Source organism: Ursus arctos, unplaced genomic scaffold (assembly GCF_023065955.2).
Source record: "Ursus arctos isolate Adak ecotype North America unplaced genomic scaffold, UrsArc2.0 scaffold_13, whole genome shotgun sequence".
NCBI lineage: Eukaryota > Metazoa > Chordata > Mammalia > Carnivora > Ursidae > Ursus > Ursus arctos.
The window spans coordinates 13,110,664-13,132,585 of NW_026622797.1; positions in this window are offsets into that span (position 1 = coordinate 13,110,664).

Below are 21,922 nucleotides of genomic sequence, written 5' to 3' on the forward strand. Positions count from 1 at the left end.
TCTATAAATCAGTCTGGATATACAGAGTGAAAGATGCTACTCCCTCCCCATACAATGAGTCTTTTATAGAAATGTATGATTTGCATAAGTATGCTTTTTTCACAAGGGAGTAGGACATTTTGCTTCTTGAGATCTCAATGAAATATCGTGGATTAAATTTGCCTACAGGAAGGACAAAAACCTAAGAAAAAAAAGAGTTTTATTTCATCAAATGGCTCTATCTAGACAATCATTTCCTCTCCTATGTCCACCATAAATAAGGAGTCTATTTTTTTGCATTTTTTTTCTTCTTTTAGCCTTTGGTTTTCTTCTGCGTGAAGCCAGGATTGGCTACCATATGTTCACTTTTTTTTTTTTTTTTTTTAAGATAATGGGCCAACCCTATCAGCAAGTCCTTGAGTTATACTTGAGCCCCTTTCTTGGCTTCCTACATCACACTCTAGACAGTGGACAGAAAACCACATTTTCACAAGGTCTTCAGGAGTTTGTGACATAATTTCAAAAGGTAGCTTTCTCTCTTCTGGTGAGAGCTTAGAAAAATTTCCTCTTCTGTCTCAAAAATAGACATCCACTCTCTTGCTCAAGACAGGGAAACATTCATATATCCCTAAACACAATCAAATTTGTGAACTCAAATATGCTTAGTTATCTTCTTAATGAAGTTGAAGAAATAATTTTATTATTACGTTGATAATCACTATTTGCAACAGGTTGTTAACAATAAGGACTGGAGAGACAGTTTGACTTGTTTCTTGATTTCTATTTTTGATCGCTATTAAGGAAGACATTTTAATCCATATTACACTTTGAAGTCATGGCAAATAGAGAAACTCAACATATAACATATAATAGCCTTCAGAAAAGTACTTGCCGCTTGATATTGAGTATTTATATAAAAAGAAAAAATATCTAATAAAATAAATTCCTAAGTTTGTTTGTTCCATTTTTCACACACCAGTTCTTTTCCTATAGCGCAGTACTGTTTTAACGTCTCAGCTTGACTTTTAACAGCTCTTCCGGTCCGTATGAGCTCTACAAGCAGAAGAATAGAGGCAAGAAACACTTGTACTGCTTTCCTTTTTACCTACATTACCTCTACTGGTGCTCTTTATTTCTGCACATGAATTTGAGTTACTGTCTAGTGTCATTTTATTTCAGTCTGAATGCGAATAAATGTTATGGGCTGAATCACGTTTCTCCAAAATTTGTATGTTGGAGTCTTAACCCCCAGAATGTCCCTCAGAACGTAACCGTATTTGCGGATACCTTATTTAAAGAGGTCCTACATTTAAAATGAGATCTTTAGGGTGGGCCTTAATTCCACGTGACTGGTGTTCTCTTGTAAGAAGAGGACACTTAGACGTTTATTTCAGTGTTCCTATTGCTTTTATAGAGGCGAAGATTTTCACGTGAATGCCAGCTTGTGATTTAAACTGGCTCTTCAAAGATTTTAATTTTACTTTCTACTCAGCCCCAAGGCCAGGACAGTGTGTGTGTGTGTGTGTGTGTTTGTGTGTGTAGCATGTGTGGATTTTATTTACTGTTTATATTCATCTTTTTTTAAAATTTAAAATTAAAAAAATAAGGTTTTACTTTTGTTCCAGTTATCACAGAGTGTAATATTAGTTTCATTTGTACAATATAGCGATTCAACACTTCCATAAGATACCCAGTGCTCAACATGTAAGTGCACTCCCTAATCCCCATCACCTATCTCACCCATCCCCCCCACCTCCCCTCTGGTAACCGTCCCTTTGTTCCATAGTTAAAAGTCTGTTTTATGGTTTGTCTGTCTCTCTTTTTTAATCCCATTGCTCATTAGTATTGTTTTTTAAATTCCACACATGAGTAAAATCATACGGTTTCTGTGCCCTTTCAAATAAGGCTGTAATACTTTATATTTTATTTTTTAAAAGATTTTATTTATTCATTTACTTGAGAGAGAGTGTGTGTGTGAGAGAGAGCATGAGCAGGAGGAGGGGCTGAGCAGGGAGCCCGACTTGGGACTGGATCCCAGGACCCGGGAATCATGACCTGAGCCAAAGGCAGACGCTTAACTGATGAGCCATCCAGGTACCCCAATAAGTCTGTAACTCTTAGGAGATCCACAGGTATCCAGGTGTATTCTTTTATCTGCATTTTCATGAGGGAACACTAGGCTTTATCATATGTTCCCTTTGTTCTTCAAAGCCAGAAAAATGGAGTTCAATGTCACAATGATTTGGCCCATCAACACTTGCTTTTTCTCTAGGCTTTCCACTTATTTGATTTTTGTCCTTTATTCCTCCTTCAAATTCTTGCCATTTATGCAATCATCTAATTATTTAAAGTGCACTTTTTCCAGTTTCAAAGTTGATTTGTTCAGTTGTTCAAACTTTCTCATGTACCAAACTATCAGAAGTAGAAGTCAGATGTTTGTTTTTAATGAACAATATTCCCTAAAACTTCTCCTCTCTTGTTTCATCTCCCAGTAGTAATAAAACTTTAAAATCAAAGTTTCTAAATTAATTTTGCAGTGATACTTCTTTTTCACTCCATGTAGTATTTATGCCTATGCTATCATTTCAGAAATATCAAAAGAGTTTTCCATTACTTTTAGTTATTTCCTCTAATCCTAGTAAGGAAATCGTTTAAGTAGGAAAGAGAGCTTGTCCTTGACTTGATCAGTGGGACAGTGATAACTAGCAATGACTAATACAAAGCAATCTTTTTAAAAAAAGATTTTATTTATTTATACAGGCAGGAGGCAAGGGCAGAGGAAGAGGGCAAGAAAGAATCTCAAGTAGACTTCATGCTGAGCATGGAGCCCAACACGGGGCTCCATCTCAGGACCCTGAGATCATGACCTGAGCTGAAATCCAGAGTCTGGCACTTACCTGACTGAGCCACCAAGGTGCCCCTAGTACAAAGCAATCTTGCTCAGAGATCAATTGTTGCTATTATTACTTACATATATATTACTATTACTAGATTGATACCTAAATGTATATTGTACTTTCTGCTCACAAGACAAAGATAAGTCAATAATACATTTAGACATTAGTCTAGTCCCGAGGTATAAAATACATTTATTGCGCATATCTTGCCACTGTTGCCTCTCACCTACATTGCAATTATGACAGATCAATCTTGACAATTGACCCTTTATATTCAGGCATGACCTTGTAAGCCTTCTTAACATGGTACACTAGGCAAGCCCCGCTAATTAGTCATAGTTGGCACAACATGTGAAACTGCCATCCATAGTTAATGACTAAAAATTCTACAGAGAAATAACCAACTCTGTAAAGGTGTCTAAAACCAAACTCACCTCAAATTGTTAAAACCAGAACTATTTTATAAATGTATTTTTACCTCTATTGTCTTATCATAAGTATTCAAACAATTATGTGATCTAATCTAGCTCTTTCACTTTTAATCAAATACAATGAAAACTTCTTTATTCAACTTCCTAAAGAATGCACTCTGGGTGACAGGCTTTGGAATATCTTGGCAGTTGAGGTCAAATGCTCAACTGCATGTTGTTGCTGTGTCCAAGAAAACCACAAATTGGCACAGAGCCGAGTCTGAGAAGAGAGAATGAGTATTATAGGAGGCATCTCAGATGGATTACCAAGATTTCATTTAAAGATGCTGTAAACTTTGCAGAAAAAGCACTAAACATAGACTTGTAAAGGTAAGCGTGGGTCAGGATTTAAGAAAATAGCCAAGGTAAGAGGAGATGAAATTCTCTGAACTCTCTACTGTAACTGGACTTACCTAAATGGTATCTCTCTTAATTAGGACATTCTTTTAAAAAATTATGAAATGCTTTATAGCTTTTACACTGTAGAATCTTATCTTAGGTGACATTTAGAATATCCTTTATGATACACCTCATGTATACTGTGTGAAAACTCTTCGACCCTACAAAAATATCGTCATTTTCAATTTCCAAGTTTATCCAAGTAGTTCTGCTACATGAGAAACAAACATCTCATCATATTGATGGGTGTGCTTAATAGAAACATTTTTGAGAGCTTAATTACTCTTCCTCTCATATGTAATTAACTAAAAATTATTTTCAATTTTAACTCCAGAAGTATATTTAATATGCAGCTTTGGTTTGTCAAGATTCCATATGGTGTTACTATATAATGCATTATCTCTTTTTTTGACATTTTAAAATTAATTGTTCTTTCTGTACTTGGTTGTGTTCCAAATTGTGTCCTGTATTTCAGAATCAAAAAGATATTATTTGATTAAAGTATTAGATATTGGATGTCAAATCCAGATAATATTCAATCATAAAGAAATCAGATAGAGAAAGACAAATACCATATGAGTTTACTCATGTGGAATCTAAAAAACAAAACAAATGAACAAAGAAACAAACCAAAACCAGACTCTTAAATACAGAGAAAAAACTGGTGGCAGAGAGGAGGTGGGGGGGGGGTTGATATCGGTGAAAAAAAGTAGATAAATCATTGAGTGTTTCCTATGATGGAGCATTGTGATAGACTCTTATGAAGTAATTGTGAATAAAGGAGACGTGTTCCCTGCTTTTGTGGAGTTTATAATCTAGTAAAGAACACAGAAAATAAAACAGATCATTATAATAAAAGTTGATGTCAAGTAAAAACAAATCTGGACTCAAGTAAGTAGAGCCTTTATTCAAAAGGATAATTGCAATAATGGGAGGGAAATACTGTAAGAGAGGTAGGGAGACTTTGGCAATAGGGAGAGGCTTCTGACCATAAGAGCTGAAATTATCTCAAAGGGCAAGCAGAAAATGGCTTTTCTTTTATTGAGAGGAGGAGTAAATAGAGCAAGAAAGAACCACAGTGGGTGGTGAGGGGGAAGAGGAATGAGGTGGCACAATTGCAAAATAGATATTTCTCCACCAGGATCTATCCTCGGGAATTCTTTAGGAAGGACTGTTCTGTGTCCCAACGCACTCGGGTTGACCAAAGCTCAGGGGTCTAGGGGAAGGAGAGAAGTTTGATAAAGTTTGGTCAAGTCAAGTTAGTGGACGTTTTGTTCTGATGGATCAGAGCAGACAAAGAGTCGAGCTCATTGTTTATGAGACAGAGAATGGGCATCTGGAGAGGCTGGCTCGGGTCCTGTCCTAGGTAAACAAGAGGAACTATCCACAAATTTTTACTAAGTCATATGGGTATGCGCGGTTCTTTGCACTAAATCATTTTCCAGAACACGAAGGGTGGAAGGATTTCTCTAACTGTCCCTGTTTGCCAAGAACACAGGGCTCAGTTAAAGTTGTTAGTATCAATCTACATTGTCCATAATAAAAGCTATGAGGGCGGAATTGCAGAGTCCTATGGGAACATAAAGATGGAGTCTGGGAGGAAATGAGTCCAAGCTCTGATTCTGAGAATTAGTAGGACTTAAAAAGGACAGAGGGATCAGTGAATTAAAAGGCAAAGAGCGTATCATTTATAGTCAGAGTAAATGACCTAGTAAACTGCCTGCTTGGAAGAATTAAAAATATATTCCGCATGGATTTGTGAACTTGCACAATCAGATTTTCAGTTTGTGTGTGTGTCCTTGAAAATGTAGCTTCACTTAACCAGAAGTGTTTGGGAACTAAGACGTGTTTGATGCCTACGCAGAAGACGTAGCCAATGGCAGGCCTCCAGCCCCTGATACTGAAGGCCGACAGGAATTACATGGGCACCAAGGCTGAAGATCAAAGCATAGCCTAGTGTTAGGTAAAGCAAGGAACATAAGCATGGCTGAGACACAGGCAGTGAAGGGAGAAAGTAATGGAATTTGGGTTTTCCGGCATGTTAGCTCCTGAATCTGGGTGATTGTGGGGGGGAACCTGGAAAGAAAACGTTTATTCCAAGACCCTTGTTCTATTGGTATGACTCCATCTTCTAAGCAAAGTCCTGCTTCATTCAGGTTTAACTCAGGATTCCAGGCAGCATTTTGCCATCAATGATGATGGCTAAGCATGGTGGTGGACGGTTCATATGTATTATACTCATTCAGTCCTTTCAACAACTTTTTGAATTAAGCACTGTCATTATCTTCATGTGTTCAGAGGAACAGAGAAATGTAATGACTTGTCCAACGTTAGGCAAACTTGCAAACTCAGACAATCTTGCTCCTGACTCTGAGCTCTTAAGCACCACAACCATGTGGCCAGCTGGCAACCACACACCATGTTGCCCAAAGTCAGAGATGCAAAGGAATTTATACTGGGCTTGTGGAATATGATGGATCCTTTCCAAATGCAAATGGTTCTTGATTGATTCGTTTATCATCAAGGTTTCAATGCTAGTTTTTCAACTCTTTTCTGGCCCTTGGAGGATGATAGAGAACCTTGAAGACCTCTAAGAGGAGACAGAAAGCACTGGGAAGAGAAGAAGGCAGCAAGGCAGGAGCTCCCCCGGCCCAAAGTACAGCTTATGTTGGGCTCAGTCTGAGGTGTGAATTTAAAGTCAGTTTGCTGAGAGCCACAGCTGCGGCTGCTAACAGGGACAGGATGGATGGCCCTATCTCTGATTCTCAGTGTCTCCTGAGTAGTAAATCTGTGCTGATATATGTTATCTGCATTCCGCTTCAGCAAATCATCAGCCTTTTAAAACTCTGAAACAGTACTTTGTGTCTGAAGACAAAATGTCTTAGGATACTTTTTCCCCTTGGATTTTTATGGAAGTCAAGTTTTTAAACAGCTGATCCCTCAGGAGTTAACAATGAAATGCATCACTGTCAGTCGACTGACTGAGCTACTGACTCATCGGTTTGTTTTTCTCTTTCTGTGAGACGCTTTATTTGAGAATGCTTGAACACAATCCACAGAGTTCTAGTGCCTTTACTTTTATTTTATAGAAACTTTGATTTGGGGGCATAAGAGGGATTCTGTTCCAAGCTTTAAGAACTCCTTCATCTAGCAACCATTGGAGCCTCTTTCCCACCAAGAGTTTTTTAATAATAATTTTTATTTTGTTATATTAGTCACCATACGGTACATCATTAGATTTTGATGGAGTGTTCCATGATTCATTATTTGCGTATAACACCCAGTGCACCATGCAATACGTGCCCTCCTTACTACCCATCACCGGACTATCCCAGTCCTCCACCCCCTCCCCTCTGAAGCCCTCAGTTTGTTTCCCAGAGTCCATAGTCTCTCATGGTTCATTCCCCCTTCTGATTACCCCCCCTTCTCCTTCTCCTACCGATCTTCCTATTTCTTATGTTCCATAAGTGAGTGAAACCACCAAGATTCTTTGAATATTTTTCTTCCGAACCTACTTTTTACTTAGGCTTCAGAAAAATCTGATGTTTGATGGTAAAAACCAATATAAAAATGTAATTTTGTCCATAGAGGAGGTGTAATCATACGGAGGCTATGTTTGTGTAAATAACTCTTTTATGGTTTGAGCTTATTCCTGGCCCTCCTATACATATCAAAATATGTATCAAAAATGCTTTACTACGTCTTGTAGGTGACTTTACCACTCTCATAGAGCTTGTTTAATTAATGTTTTTTTATTTTTTTATTTTTTTTATTTTTTTTATTTTTTTAAAGATTTTATTTATTTATTTGACAGAGATAGAGACAGCCAACGAGAAAGGGAACACAAGCAGGGGGAGTGGGAGAGGAAGAAGCAGGCTCATAGTGGAAGAGCCTGATGTGGGGCTCGATCCCGGAACGCCGGGATCACGCCCTGAGCCGAAGGCAGACGCTTAACCGCTGTGCCACCCAGGCGCCCCTAATTAATGTTTTTTTATTATATTATGTTAGTCACCATACAGTACATCCCTGGTTTTCGATGCAAAGTTCCATGATTCATTAGTTACGTATAACACCCAGTGCACCATGCAATACATGCCCTCCTTACTACCCATTACTGGTCTATCCCATTCCCCCACCCCCCTCCCCTCTGAGGCCCTCAGTTTGTTTCTCATAGTCCATAGTCTCTCATGTTTCATTCCCCCTTCAAGCTTGTTAAACATCCCTGCCCTTAGTAACATATTGCCTCCGGAAGTTGAAAAAAAAATACAACCACGTCTAGCAAAATAACACTGTGGCTGCCAGAGTAATACTCCTCAGCTATCAGCAGCTTACCTGTTTTTTTAGTTAATATTTATTTAACATAGCAGAATTACAGAAAAATATAAGAATGTAATACACACTTAGCTACTCTCTACCACAAGTAACAATTGTTAGTGTTATATTTGCTTCAGATCTTTAAATAAAAATTTACATTTATGGGCACATGGGTGGCTCAGTCAGTTCAGTCTAACTTCAGCTCAGGTCATGATCCCTGGGATCACGATCCCTGAGATAGAATCCTGGAGTATGGCTCTCTGCTCGGCAGGGAGACTGCTCCTCCCGCTCCTTCTGCCCCTCCCCCTGTTTGTGCTCTCTCTCTTTCTCTCTTTCATTCTCAAATAAATAAAATCTTAATAAATTTACACTTACATGTCCATATATGTTTATATAAAGTTGAAATTTCATTTATCCTCTGTCTCCAAAATGTCCCTTCATCTCCACGTCCCCAATCTCCTGGCGACCACTGTCAAAAATATAATGGGTTTCCTTCTAAGCCAGTTTTTATACTCTCGTATACCTACAGGTGAACATAAATAAGGTATATTTTTGTATGTTTAAAAAAACAATAAATAAGTTGTATATATAATTCTGTAATATTCTTTTTCATTTAACATTTTGTTTTTGAGATCTGTATAATACTTTGACTTTTTTACAATTACTAGTATCTCTTTAAGACAAGCATTGATAGTGTTAATAAACAGGCTCTGCAATATTGTCATTAAAAATAGCATTAAGCAGGTAGATTTGCTGCAGATAAGAATTATAAAAAGAGCATAACAAGAAGTGTGACTCAGCCACGAAGCCAAGATGGAGGGGGCACAGATACAATGTTCCATAATGATACTAATCATTATAAAAATGATGACTAAGGGAAGAAGAAAGGGGGAGTAAACAGAAGGGGGGAATGAAACATGAGAGACTATGGACTCTGGGAAACAAACTGAGGGCTTCAGAGGGGAGGGGGGTGGGGGACTGGGATAGGCTGGTGATGGGTAGTAAGGAGGGCACGTATTGCATGGTGCACTGGGTGTTTTATGCAAGTAATGAATCATGGAACTTTACATCAAAAACTAGGGATGTACTGTATGGTGACTAACATAATATAATAAAAAATTATTATAAAAAAATGAAGTATATTTTAGAAGCCAGCTGCTGAAGAAAATATTTCTCTCACCATGCTCTAATGGAGGGAATCTCCTGGGGTGGTGATCCCCATTTGCCATATCCTCAGGCTTGCTTCGCCCAGCTTTTGAAATGAGAAGGACAGAGTCTCGCTGCGAATGGTGGCTTATACACATCGCCCATCACCGAGAGTGACCACCAGGCACAGAGATGGTAAAGCACATATTGCACGTGCCTCCATCTGGCCAGCCTGTTTTACATGCTGTCCTTTGGAAATCATGATGCATAATGGATGTAGTCTTAGAGTGAATTCTGTAAGAGAAGGCTAGGGGCTCAGCTTCCCCATGTGAAAAGGGATGGGGGCGCCTGGGTGGCTTAGTCGGTTAAGTATCCGATTCTTGATTTCGGCTCAAGTCATGATCTCAGGGTGGTGAGATAGAGCCCTCCATTGGGCTCCAGGCTGCTGTGGAGCCTGCTGAAGATTCTCATGTCTCCCTCTGCCCCTGCCCCCACTCCCCACTCGTGTGCACACCCTCTTTCTCTCTCTCAAATAAATAAACAAGATCTTAAAAAAAAAAAAAAGAGGAATGCTGGGCCCACCTCAAAATATTTGTGAAGACTTACACATGCATATTATTTTTGCCAGCTGCAAATGTATTTCTACAGACTTAATAGGGTATCTCCATTTGCCTGAAGTTATATTTTCTGCTGAAATGTTGAGAGATGTACCATTCTAAGCAATGATAGGTAGATGACCCACATCTCACATCTCAAGATGACCTTGTGAATTCTAAATTGAATTTCAACCTTTCTTGGCATTTGATAGGAATTATCTACTCAGAATTTTATTTTCCTTGAATTTGAGTTGCTGACATGCGGGAGAAAAAATAAACCTAATTCATCTACTACAGTTAAAATTTCAGAAACTAGAATTTTTCTTTTGAATATGGGTGATCAAGGTGGTACTCCATACTTTTTCATAAGCCTACAAATTTCTATCCACCCTTCAATACATTGTAAATTCTTTCATTATAGCTGCTAAGTTCTCTCTTGCTCATATGATGTGTGTACTTCCTCTGAGCTCCTGTAGCATTTTGTTATCTTGTGATATTTTTATCTCCTCACAGTTTTGTTTCCTATCTTAGAGTTATTTACATGTTCTGTATAAAATATACATCTTATTATATTTTAATTACTTGTGGGAAGGAACCCTGTCCATTAATCTTTGCATCCTTCACAGTGTTCATCACAATTCTAGACAGGTAGGAACTACCTGGTAAATATGAATCAAATGCATGAATGAACAAATGAATGACCAAGGACAGGCACTTTAAACACGTGCAAGATATTGAGTCTTCTTAAATAAATAATTTTATTCAAATTGATTACCAGCTTAAATATTCTATTAGATAATCATAAAAATTATAAGGTATAGATAACATACTTTTTCAAATACCACTTATAAATATATAATAGTCAATATCAAGAATATATATGTATATATGGAGAGAGAGAGAGAAGAAATAGCAATGAAAATGTAGAGTCAATTAATAATGAATACAGTACCTACTGCATGCCAGCTGCTTAATTAAGCACTTTTGTTACATTATTTAGTCTCTATTTAAAACATTTTATATTAGAACCTTATTGTACTTATGTTTGCCTTGTAGAAACAATTGCATCAGTACTATGTTTCGGATCACGTGTCTGAAACAGCAGAAGACGTGTACAAAATAAGCATCAACAAATTAAATATCAGTTATTTCTGTTAGAATTCCAGTAATCAGAAGAGCATTTATTTTATAATTAGAAAAATGTAAGCAAAAAGCAACTTGTCAGCACTCTCAGAAGGGTGAAATTTTCAACACAATAGTTTGAAAAGTCTGAAAACGAATTGAATTTATGTTAATTGAAGATATGTACTTATTCTCTTTGTCAAAGTTCAAAAAAAAGACCTATTTCTTCATAAGCCACAATTATTCCATTACACATCAAGTTTTTTATTGTTGTTATTGAGAAATTATTGTGCTTGCCAGATCATACTAAGTCCAAATGCATATGAGAGCAAGCTCAGTGCACTTAGTTGTAGGTCATGGTAAGTATAGCAGAAATGCCAGTTTTGTGGCATGTTTGTGGCATGGGTTATCTAGATTGACTTTGGATCTAGTCTCTTTTTACCATATAATTGCATACTTATCCGGATTTTTCTGAATGTCAAGACCAATCTTGCTTATTTGTTGCGATATATATTTGAATTTAAACATTCACACCTGAAAAGTTTATACATTTTCCAGGGCCCATGGAAGTGGTTGAAATAATTGGCAAAGGAGAATCCCAGAACAATGAATAAATCACCATTTCATACAGTGACTGCATTTTTGTTTTTGATTATTCCTCATTGTTTTATTCAAAAACACATATAAAAATAGTCTTTTGACATTTAATGGCTAATAATGCAATGTGCTAGTAATACCAATCGTACATCACTGGGGAGAGAAGAGCACTTTTTTTTAGAGCTACCATAAAAGGGCAATAGAGAGTACTTTGTAGAATTTGCAGCCAATCCCAATCCATGAGCCACCGGAGATCAGTCCATGAGCCACCATTTTCTCAGCTGGTGACAGTCATAGTTTCTACCTCATCAGACTGTTGTGGGGATTACAGAAGATGATACATGTAAAATACACAACAGAGTTAGTACTCAGAAAATGCTAGTTATTTTAAAGGATATTATTAATTAGTGTTCTATGTTTAAACAATTTCAAAAACTGATTATTATAGTAGTATCATGACTTCATTTAAAAATTGGTAATCAGTTATAAACTATATCAATAAAAGAATGAATTATAAAGTGAATTATATCAATTCAGAATGTGTGAGCATGGAATGTTTTTCCATTTCTTTGTGTCTTCTTCAGTTTCTTTCATAAGTGTTCTATAGTTTTCAGAGTGCAGATCTTTTACCTCTTTGGTTAGGTTTATTCCGAGGTATCTTATGGTTTTTGGTGCAATTGTAAATGGGATTGATTCCTTGATTTCTCTTTCTGCTGCTTCATTATTTGTGTATAGAAATGCAACAGATTTCTGTATGTTGGTTTCATAACCTGTAACTTTGCTGAATTCATGTATCAGTTCTAGCAATTTTTTAAGAAGATTTATTTATTTGTCAGAGAGAGAGAGAGAGCACAAGCAAGGGGATCAGCAGGCAGAGGGAGAAGAAAGCTCCCTGCTGAACAAGAAGCCAGATGCAGGACTTGATCCCAGGACTCTGGGATCATGACCTGAGCTGAAGGCAGATGCTTAACAGATGAGCCACCCAGGTGTCCCAGTTCTAGTGACTTTTTGGTGGAGTCTTTCAGGTTTGCCAAGAAGACAGTAATCATTTATTATTATTTTTAAACTGTTTACCCATAGCCATAATTCACACCTATACCCAAGACATTGAAGGGGTACAGGATTTCTCACCTGAAAATAGGTCTATAGCAGCAGTGTCCACAATAGCCAAACTATGGAAAGAGCCGAGATGTCCACTGCCAGAAGAATGGATAAAGAATATATGGTATGTATAGTATATACACACACACACACACACACACACACACACACACACCAGAATATTACTCAGCCATCAGAAAGGATGAATACTTACCGTTTACATTGACATGGGTGGAACTGGAGGGTATTATGCTGAGTGAAATGAGTCAATCAAAGAAAGACGATTATATGGTTTCGGTCATATGTGGAATATAAGAAATAGTGCAGCGGATCTTAGGGGATGGGAGGGAAACTGAATGGGAAGTCATCAGAGAGGGAGAAAAACCATGGGAGACTCTTAACTATAAGACACAAACTGAGGGTTGCTGGAGGGGAGGTGGGTGGGGGGGAATGGGGTAATTGGGTGATGAGCATTAAGGAGGGCACCTGATGTGATAAGCACTGGCTGTTACACACAACCGATGAATTATTGAACTCTACATCTGAAACTAATGATGTATTATATGTCGGCTAATTGAATTTAAACAAACAAACAAAAAGAAATAGAAGACACAGAAAAGTTATAAAAACTGGGTAGAATTACCGTTTTGGAACAGAAGTTTATACTCATATGGAAAATCTCTGTTTGTAAGGACATCACTCCCTCTGCACAGGGAAGAGAAAGATGACTAAATTTCTAGAAACTCTTACCAATGGAGGAGGCAATCACTTGAATCTGCATACCAAACTTGCCCTTGTTTACTGTGCTTTTCCTGATAGCCTCTCCTAGCTGGCTCCCCAACCCCTCAACATTTTGTTTTTTCTTTAGCTGAACATGTGTGAAGGTAATGGCTTGGACCATTTTTGAGAGTTACTCAGTTTTCCAGGATCTCTCCCATGTATATAGGAGGTGTACATGTTATTAACTTCTTTTATTATGGGGGTGGGGGGAGCTCAACCAAAGATCTAGAATAGTAAAGGGAAAATTATTTTTCCTCCCACTGATTTGCTGTTTGAATTCTCACATACTGTTTTCTTTTGCCTTTTAGAAAAGTCTCCATCTCATCTGATGCCAATTTGCTCCTATTGTCCCTTCCTAGTTTCCGTTTTCTCTTCTTCCCTCAGAGATTACATGATGTTGCTGTTCATTTTTATTCTCTTACTTTCCCATTAACTTTGCCTTTATATCTTTCTCAATATATTATTACATTTCCCCCACCCAAATATAAGTCAATTCACTTTAATAAATTACACATTTAATAAGTTAGTTGTAGCCTAAGTAGGGAAAAATTATATCATGCTCTTTTTTTGTGGGTGTCTTTTCTTATCCCTTAAATGTAGGTAAGTCCAAAAACCCATTTTTGTCCCTTGTTCTTCTAATTCTATGAGTTCCTCCTGGGAAATCTTACACACTGGTTTAACACCTGCTTTCCTGACTCTGAGACCTTTAGCCTGGATTTCTCTGTGGGGACAACAGCTTCTTCCTTCCAACTGCCATTTCCATTTGATATCTCAAACACATTTTAAACTGAATATCTTGAAAACCTCCTGTACTCACTAAGTGAGTAGGATGCAGTTACCCAAGCTGCAAACATGGCAGTTACTCTTGACTCTTCTCTTAAATCACACATGTAATTGGGTTCAGCTAAATTGTTCTTGGAATTTTCCCCACCTCTCTATGCTGTTAGCTTCAATTTCTCTCAAAGACAAACACCATATGATTTCACTCATACGTGGAATTTAAGAAACAAAACAAATGAACATGGGGGAAGAAAAAGAGAGGCAAAACAAGAAGCAGACTCTTAACTATAGAGAACAAACTGAGGGATACTGGAGGGGAAGTGGGGGGATGGGTGAAATAGGTGATGGGAATTAAGGGGGGGCATTTGCGGTGATGATGAGCACCTCGTATTGTATGTAAGTGTTGCATCACTAAATTCTACACTGTATAATAATAATATTAATAATATATTAGTAATATTACATTGTATGTTAACTAACTGGAATTTTTTAAACAAAAACTTGAAAAATAAAAGATTCAATTTCTCTCTTATCTACACCTTATCAGTTAAGATTCTTAGGATTGCAAGAAACAGAGAATGTTTGTGTCCACTTGAGCAGCTCATGAAAAAGATAGATTGCCTAACAGCCCAGCCTCTGAAAAAGAGGGATAAGGACAGCTCCAGAAGCCCTAGAGATTCATGGTTTTTCTCTTCAGTTATATTATTTGGAAAAGCATAACCATTGTAACAAACAATGACATATTATGACTCAAGCACAACAGAAGTTTTATTTTCTTACCCACAGAAAGTCCAAAATGAGTATGGTTCATTAGCCAGAGGCTCCGTTCCAAGTCAAGATTCAGGGATCCAAGACTTTTACTACATGTGGCATCCAGGACAGCTGGGCTCATTTGCATCAGGTGGTAAGATGGGAGAGAACATGGAGGGTTGTACATGGGAGGTTTTTGTGGGTAAGCCTGCAGGTGGCCCATGTGTCCATTCACATTTCATTGTTTTGAAAGCAGTCACAGGGCCACATACATCAGCAAGAGAAGCTAGGAAATATCTTGTAGCTTTGTGCTCAGGAGAGAAAGAATCGGTTTCGTAATCTGCTAGTAGTCCCTATTGAGCCTAACTTTCAGTTACTCAATACCTAATTCATCCTTCCTCCCACAACGAGAACATGTGCATCCCCTCCCCAGGACAGACAGTTCAAGGCCCATCAGTGAATTCTTCCAGCTCAGTTTCTCAGCTCCCTGGTCGATGTGCAAGTCAGGACCTAAAATGACAATTTATTTAACCCTGCCACACACCCCCAATATACAATGATGGCACAAGGACAGGAAAAACACAATAAGAACTCCCATTAAGAAAAGAAAGAAAAGAAAGAGAAGAGAAGAGAAGAGAAGAGAAGAGAAGAGAGAGAAGAGAAGAAGAGAGGAGAGGAGAGGAGAGGAGAGAAGAGAAGAGAGAAGAGAAGAGAAGAGAAGAGAAGAGAAGAGAAGAGAAGAGAAGAGAAGAAGAGAAGAGAAAACGTACCAGCACACCAATGCTCCATTAACAGTTATAAATTCATGGGCGGAATTTCTGAAGGCCTCTACCACAGTTGGGAGGCTCCTTGATTAGGCCTCAATTCTGCTTCTTTGGAGGAGAACCCTTATCTATTATCTGGGGCACTTGACTTCATTCCTTTGGGTTGTTTTTTTGTTTGTTTGTTTTGCCCATTTTGAGTGTGCCTTGAGGCTTATGTTCTCCTGGGAATTTTGCTCTTTCTGCAGTCTGTTTCCTGGTTATATAGTTCAGGAAGCACAAAGGATTGTTTTAAAGTAAAACAGTCAAAAAACACTTTTAGTCCAGGGGCACAGGTTCTTTCCAATGTAATGATTCCCTCAAAAAACTGTATTGTTCCCCATCTGTGGTTTCTTGAAGTCCTGTCTGCTAGTAAACATCTCCAAAGTTCTTTTTCCTAGGTACAACTTTCAAGCCTGATATATTTCTTGGTTTCCTAGGTCCTCTTTTTTTTCCCCCTTTAGATGTAATTGTTGTCGCATCAAGGCCATCTGAGAAAATGGGTGGGAAAGTCCCTAAACCTGATTTTTTTGCCTCACAGTTGACACATGCTTGATTGAAAAGTTTTGGGGTCCTTCCTCACTAACTACCTTTCTGAGTCTTATCTTTCAGAGTTTGAGGTACAAATGCAGTTGGAATTTCTAATCCAATAGTACTCATGATCTCTGGACAGTCTCCATTCTATTTATGTCTGCTTTTAAAAAAACTAACTTCTTGCCTAAGCTTGTGAATTCATATATTTTTTTCTCGTAAGGCCTTAATGAAGGCAGCCAAGAACAGCCAACATATCTTACCCTCTCTTCCCAGAGCTCAGGCTCAGTAGTCTTCCAGGTAACCTTGGGCATCTGGCCAATTGCAGTGCCTCTGTGTGCTATGATTTTTCAGTGCTATAACCTGTGCTGTGCTAAATTCTGGGAGACTGTGGGTCTTTCACCTGAACTTGGGCCCTCAGAACTCTGACTTTCCTAATTAGAGAGGCTAGATTTTGCTCATCTTCATATCTCCAGTGCCTACCCCACAAGCTCAGAGTGTAAGTACTTAGTAAATATATTTGTATGTAAATGAATCATCTTGGGCTAAAGAACTAGCCATTAGGCAGCTGGGTGGGTCATTAGGAAGATTCTTGTTTGCACTTACCCATCCTGTGCTTTTTTTTTTTTTTTTCTCTCTCTCTCTCAATTGTACAATGAAGAGGTTAAATGAGAAGACTTCCAGCCCCAGTGTTGTACATTTCTAACTTTCTATGCTTGTTCTCTCTTCACAGTCAGACTTCTCACTGGATAAGAAACAAAAGGTAAGAGAAGTGAAGAACAATGAAGAAAATAATGCATACATTTTCTCTCCTTTTCTTCCTTTCCTTGCTCATTGACTTGTAGTATATTGCTTTCTCTAGCTAAGTTCTGCAAAGAACTTTCATGGATGAGTAAAAATCCTTCATATCTTCAGTGCACTCCTGAAAATTGTAAATATAGTATTATTACCAAATTAGTATGTTCTAGCATTTAATGTGCCATGATAGTGCTTAGTGCAAAGTGCCAGGGAAAGAAAGATTTTACCTTCCTAATGGAGATCAGGTACAGAATCAAGCAGAAAGAGAACACCTGAGCTGAGCACTGGAAAATAAGTAAGAATTTAACAAGAATAAAAGTACAGAAAGGGGCCTTTCTGGCAAAGGAACAGCTTGTACAAAGAACATGAAGTCATACAAATGAAAGGCTTTGTTTCAGGACTGAAATCCAGGTGGGGTGTGGAAAGACTGTGTTTTTGGTCAAGAGTGGTAGCAGATAAGATGGAAAAGCTAATATAAAATTTGCTTGATTCGTGGTTGAGAAAAATTATCTGTGACTTGAAAATTTCTTTTTTTCTAAATAGTTTTGTTGACCTGTTTTCATCCATTCCTTTCTCTCACGTTCTTCATCCTTAGTAAAATAAACACCTGTGGCTTATGAAATTCCTAGAGGCAGGTGCTTGTTTTTGCATAACTCTTTCATGATCTTTGATTTGATTTCTTTGCATACAGGGCATACAAAAAAAAAAAAATTCTTGCAGCCTGATTCCAAGATTAGCATCTAAGGTACTAATGCATGGTATTGCATATTTAAGACAAAATTCATAAATGCAGCTTTCTTACGGTTTTTCCCCTCCAGTGAATTTACAGTCCCTCAGCCAGTACTTCTGTAAGAAGGGAAGGAGAGGGTAATAAGTCAGCATTTCCAAAGAAAAGCAAAGTAAACATTTCCTCCCAAAAGGCCCATTTAGAAGTGGCATGAACATTGAGAAATGATACTGGAATAGAAGAACAATTTGAAAATTGGGGATGGGTGTTCAGAATTACTGCCACAAAAAGCATTTGCTAAAGGGGGATCAAAGTTGTCAGCTCAGATGTAAGCAACCAGGAGTTAAGACCCACGTAACAAGCACTTCACAGTGCTGACTATCTCCCCCCCAACACCCTTTGGCCTATTCTATTTTTGGTGTGTTATAATCATCTATCTTGCAGACCTGCCTCCTACTTCTAATTAATTCCAGACTCCAATCTCAAGAGCCCATTTCCCTTTCACCTTCAAGGAGACTGATAAATATCAGAAGGCGTTTGGCCACTTCAGCCTGTGACCGTTGAAGGAAAACTTTCTGGGATGCATTGCTGCTGCTGGCTGGCAGGAGCCAGATGGGAAATAAACCGGTTCAGAAACTCAGGGGCAAGCAATGGAACGACATTCTCAGAGGCGAGAGCAAAGAAACAGCCAAGTATCAGGCTTTGGTGTTTGCTTTGCACTTTTGAGCCATGACATGGTGAGAGTTGCTGTGGGTAGGACAATAAGTGTGTGAAAAGATAAAGTAGAAAAACTATCCTCAATTTGCTCTGCATTGGCAGTCTCTGTCAGATGTCAAGAATTTCCCAAACTAAGGAGCATTTTCTCTACTGAGACATTCTTATTGGCTCAACTTTAAAGATTCTGAGCATTTTCAGTATGAATCTGCCTGGCATTTCTTATATGCAAAATGAGGGCCCTCGGATAGTTCATTTCTAAGATCCTGTCTATAGATGTGATGAAGAACATCCCTCCAGAATACATGTGTTTCTAGCAATCCAAAGGGAGAGGGTAAATTCTTATCTTTCCTAGAAGTTTCTGGGAAGTTTTATGTCCCGTTCTTGTGCTTGAAAATACCAGTGATCCACCAAACTCAATTTCCTTAATCAAAAACACCTGCAAGTATAGTATTGAGCAAACAAAAAAATAACCTCCGTGTATATTTGTTCTCTGTTTTGTAGGAAAAGGAGTTCAAACTGAATAGATTGTCAGGTGACTCATAGCATACTTAGTACTTTCCATGACTTCATTTATGGTCTTTCTTGTTCTCATGCACAGTCACATACATTCACATATCCTCTACACACACACACACACACACACACACGTTGGCATGCGCATGGCTATTCTAGGGAGGAGGGAAATAGCAATGACTAATTCAAATAATAAGGTAGCAGCATATACACACACACATACATATATACATATGTATATATTTTTCCTGTGTTTCAGATTTTGTACCTAGACTAACTTCTATGAATTTACTTGTTATGCTAATCAGAGCTTTAGGAAAACTGGACAATGAATTAGTATTATCAGTAGTTTCTTATGGTCTGAATTTATCAACCAAATAGACAAACACTGTTCATGATTGAATTTCATCTTTAATTTGCTAACCTTTGGAGCAGTTAATTTCATTAGAAATAATGTTTTAATTGTAGCTCCTCACTTACGATCAAGTACTTAATGACAAACAGAAAGAAAAGAATTTAGTTGTCTAATATGAAGAAAATAAGGAAAACAGAAATGAAAGGAATATTAAACTTACTGATCAGTTTGAAGAAGGCAAAATGGAGATGTCCACAATTGAGAAAAAAGAGAGAAAAACAAGAAAATCAGTATTTCAATAGGAAAAAGCTTAAGTTGGATTTCAGGGATAAGTTCAGAAAGATTGGTATTCAAAATGAGACAAAATTAATCAAAAAGAAGAAGAAGAAGAAGAAGAAGAAGAAGGAGAAGGAGAAGGAGAAGGAGAAGAAAATGTTACAAATTGGTAGAAGTAAAAGAAAAGTGATAAGAAGATAGGAAAACAAATCTGTTTTTAAAATCTACCTGTATATAAATTGAATAAAGTAAGCAAATGAGGAAATGACAAGAAACACTAGAACCATGTAAGATGCTGACATGAACACCCTTGCAGATAATTTAAATTGTGTCATCGAGACTTTAATTTAAATATATTTAGTATGGACTCTCTTAGGATTACAAAGAAATATTGACCGTGCAGCAAGCACTACATGATAAACACAGTAAGAGAAACCTGAACGTGCAATCTAAACACAAACGTGTTTCAGGCAATAGTGGATGCTATGGTCTGAATGTTTGTGTCCTCCCAGAATTCATATACTGAAAACCTAACGTCCAGTGTGATGGTGGCAGGTGGTGGGGCCTTTGGAAGGTGATTGGGTCATAAGGGTGGAGACCTCACTGAAGGAATTCATGCCTTTAAAGATAAAAAAGGTCTGAGAAGCTCCCTTGCCCCATCCTCCATGTGAGGACATAGCCAAAAGACGGCCCTCTGGAAAGTGAGTCTTCACCAGATGCTCAATTTGCCACCAGACGCTCAATTTGCCGGTCCTCAGGTCTTGGACTTCCCAGCCTCCAGAACCATGAGAGATAAATTTCTGTTGTTTATAAGCCACTCAATTTCTGGCATTTTGTTAGAGCAGCCTGAAAGGACAAAGACACTGGATAAACTTTCTGGAGGTAGTTTGTTGATACTGTACTAGCCGCTGAGGAAAGCCTAAATCCTAGTCTTTCTTCGCTCCTCCTCATGCAAGGCTTCCCTGCAGAGCAACGTCTTTCTAAGGGAAAAACAGCAAGTGGGAAATGAAATATCTGGGCAAATAGCTGGTAACTCCCAATGAATATATCTGGTGAAGACTCTATTAGAAACTGGGAATCAAGTTTAAACGAGCCGTTCTGCTTACAGCACCTCGTGAGGTTATTTGGTTTAATGATTTTAGCAGAAGCAGCCCAGCTGCAGGCATGGCGGGGGAGTAACACACAAGGACAGGCTGTGACCCTTGTGCCCTGTGCAGATACGTTCTACCTCATTTGCCTACTGAGGGGTGCAGAGAACAAAACCAGAATGTAGGTGTCATGGCTGTTGACCTTTAAAGGTCAGTAATCCAACACACTAGTAAAGTGCCACCTCCATCCCCCATCTTTCCAAACTCACAGAGAATATCAATGTCTTCTCTCTATGCACCGGAGTCAAGGCACAGGGAGAAGATAGTCAACATTGCTTACCTATGTAGTAAATTTAGAAAAAAGAGATTCAACATAATAAATGGAGAGAAATAGTATGGACCAAGACATGAGAATGAAAGTGGTATGTTTAGGGAAGCACCCGCAGGTCAAACTCCCTGCAGAGCCCTGACGACATAGCAGATAATCTGTCTTACAGGTAAACACACACTGTGTGTGTTGAGTGATTGCAAAGCAACCATAGAAGGCTATTTGTTGGGGCCCCTGGGTGGCTCAGTAGGTTGAACATCTGAATCTTGATTTTGGCTCAGGTCATGATCTCATGGTCATGGGATTGAGCCCCCCTCCAGCTCAGCACTGAGTCTGATTGTCCCTCTCCTTCTGCTCCTACCCTACTAGTACACTCTCCCTCTTTCAAATGAAAAAATAAATAAAATCTTTGTAAAAAGGCTATTTGTCTCCTTAAAATTGTCTTTTCTGTTCAGTGAATTTTTGATGAGCCTTGAAGTGCATCAAAGCCTTTACTGCCGCGCTTAGAATTTTCCTGTGCACATTAACAGTGGAGAACTTAACACACTGCCCTAAATATAACGCAAAGTCCAAGTTAGCATTTCCAAAACATTAAGATTTAAAGGGTCAGGAAAAAAATCAACAATAAAAATATTGAGGGGTACTGACATAGGTGGTTATGTACATTTTATCATAAGTAGTGAGTACATTAAAACAAATTTATATATAATAATAATATCATTATGATGTAATGAGCAATGGGTATTATATAAGTGATGAATCACTGAGCTCTACCTCTGAAACTAATAATATACTATATGTTAATTCAATGAATTTAAATAAAAAAACAAAAAAAAAAACCAAAAGCATTGAAAATGG